Source organism: Amborella trichopoda, chromosome 2 (assembly GCF_054954075.1).
Source record: "Amborella trichopoda isolate Santa Cruz 75 chromosome 2, AtrichopodaSantaCruz75HAP2 v2.0, whole genome shotgun sequence".
Lineage (NCBI taxonomy): Eukaryota > Viridiplantae > Streptophyta > Magnoliopsida > Amborellales > Amborellaceae > Amborella > Amborella trichopoda.
Window position 1 is genome coordinate 4,439,389 of NC_142337.1, and position 2,874 is coordinate 4,442,262.

Sequence of the window (2,874 nt, forward strand, 5' to 3'; positions counted from 1 at the left end):
AAAAAAGAAGATCAAATTCCAAAAGAAATTTCCTGAACTTTATGACAAACCAAAGGGTATCAGATTTCACATTGAATGGTTATAAGAGTGGGGTTCTCGGGAACCCCTAGCTTGCGAAACCGGGAATTCCAAATACTGAGATCTCACCCAAGATCTTGTACATGATTGACTAAATACAAAGTAAACGAATACAACTATAAATTGAGTGTGAGAAATAGAGCAAACATAAAAATCACACCACAACAATATACAATTTACAGGGTTCACCCCATAAGGTTACATCCATGGCCTCGGCAATTAGAAATCCACTATCACAATGAAGATTACAGTTTTAAGTTACAAGAGCTCTCAAAGCATCGTTAAAAAACTATCACCGATCTTCTCTTCTAAACCACCTCTCCCGACCGAGCAATACCAGCAATCAATACTTTCTTTCCCACCGTAATACCGCTACCGGAAAGATAACCTCGATAGCAACCGAGAGACTTTCTCTCTATAAAAGTAGAAGCCCTAATCCAAAACTCATGGGAATACCGCCTCTCTTTCGGAAGCGCTATCTCTCTCTCTCTTGGAGACCCATCTCCATATTGGAGAACCATTTCTATAACCCCAAAAAGGTGACCCTCAAAGGATGGATATTATGTCTTCTTTGATTCCTTTATATAGATTTCACTTTCTTGCTTCCCAAAAAAATCTCTTTTCTTTTTACAATAGTACCTTTAATCTTCTAGAAAAAAATATGGGTACGGTGATTTAGCTATCACCTAATTGTTACCTTATATCAAAAATAAATAGTCTTCATATACAAACCCTTAGTATGGGCAAGTCGTGAAAACATGAGGATACATTGAGACTAAATAAAGATGCAAAGCTAACAAAAATATAAAGGGGACTATATAAATATGCAACCATCTTCCAACTTTTACTTGAAGCAAAACTCGTACGTAGCCATACAAAGCCCCTAAACCAAAGGCACATAGCGTGCATACAAGGTGGCAGAGGTTTCATCAAACCCTAACTGTCCTATACTAGGCCATACAAAGCCCCAAAAACATGCCACAATGGGTTCTTAAGGGCAAAAGGTGACCCTATAATTAGTCCCTGATGGACAAGCAAATTTACCAGCACTAGCATCATCCTTAGGGTAGCTGTAAGCATCTGGGCAACGATCCTTGAAGAATTGAGAGTAATCAGTAGGCCCACAAGTTTGTGCGGCAGGCCCAGGGCAACAATATTGGTCGGTCTGAAACACAGTGCAAGGACCTTGGCATCCCCCCGGGACTTGTAGCTGTGTCGGACACTGGCCATTTATGTCTGCATTACAAGTGAGTGCTCTGCAAAGGTCTCCATTGCCCGCGGTAGGGGTAAAGACCATAGGGAGGTTGAAACCTTCTATCAAAGAGATGTCATAGAAGTCCAAGTCCTTTAGGGCGTATTCCGCGAGCGTTGCGGGGGGGTTTTCCCCAACCCTGGCACTCGAGGAGGCCATTGCAATCACCAGTCTCGCAGGATCCACTGCTGCCCGAATCAAAGTTGCAATTAGTGCGGCCCCAGATCCTAGCCATCGTAGTTCCTGTGGGCACGTCAATTGGCCATGACTGGCCAGGGTCGAGCCGCCGACCGCCCCCAGGGCTTGCGGCAGCCCACACTGTGAACGAGCATTGGTTCCGGATCTCGAAGGTGGCCCCTTCAATGGCTATGAAGTGGGCACACAAGGTGATTAGGAGGAGAGTGAAGGGGAGGGATGGGTTTGCCATCTTTAGAATTCGATGGTAAAGATCATTGGGGTGACTTGATATTTTAGATTTGGTGCAACTGCAAGTGAGGTTTATTTATGGTTTGCTTGGTGCCCAAAAAAACACTTTACTTAGACTTTGGGTCAACGGATAATGGGACATACACAGAGAAAACGAGAAGAAGACTAAAAAAATGAGAATATATCCAATTTACAAGGGTAACATCGTAATTTTATCGACACAACCCAATAAATAGGATTTTTTCTATTTTCCCGAATCGCGCCGATATACTAGCGCTTGTTTTCAAAATTTTGTAGGATTCTATGTTACGAGACTATTTGTCTTTGGTACAATGACATTACAAGTACTCCTAGTCATTGATGTCAAATTTGATGGCTTGGGGCATGTCACGAAGTTCAATAATTTTTTTTTGAATTTTGACAACAATCAATTACATTCTTACAACCATCCAATTTGAAATTTGACCGGCACTAGTGATTTTAACCTCCTTGTGTCAAAAGTAAATGGTCTTTTGTATACTTTCTTATTTTTAATTTATGTAAAGATTTTTTTCACACTTCTTTTCCTTTTTTTAGAAAATATTACTTTGCAATGTTACACATGAAATAGAAGTTTTTATAGATTTTCGACACAAAATACACGTTAATAGAACCTTAAAAATAAATACAAAAGAACTAATATGTGCCTTTTATCTCATTACTTTCCCTTACTTTTACCTCATCGATTGTCTTCCCATTTTCTGCTTGAGCGTGTCTACTGTGCTCATGCAAGAGTATTCTGTGCAATCTACTCTCTTGCTCAGAAAATCTATTTAGGAGGAACTATTTTTAGTCTAAAATTTTAGGAACCATACAAAATTACAACATGATTATTTTCAAAAGAAAAATTTTAATTTTGAGTTTGTGACAAGCCTTTCAAAAATAAACACGGTCTCTATTGAATCTTGAGGCATTATTTTTGTCCTAGTATATAAAGAGTTTATTTTATATCAATTTTTAGTAAGATTAGTCGATACATTGTCGAGATTACATTCTTAAAATTTGAGATCTAAAAATTATCTCTAGCATGTATTTTGCCCGAGAGAGTAAATGGCTAGTATGCTCTTGGGGAGGAGGAA

General features: G+C 39.2%; 1 non-coding gene across 1 annotated transcript; it reads right to left on the reverse strand.

The window, feature by feature from the left end:
* Nucleotides 1-634: 634 nt before the first annotated feature.
* Nucleotides 635-1,863, reverse strand: LOC18443039 (thaumatin-like protein 1). Its single transcript, XR_016048899.1, has one exon. It is a non-coding gene; the product is annotated as a thaumatin-like protein 1 (transcript).
* Nucleotides 1,864-2,874: the final 1,011 nt, after the last annotated feature.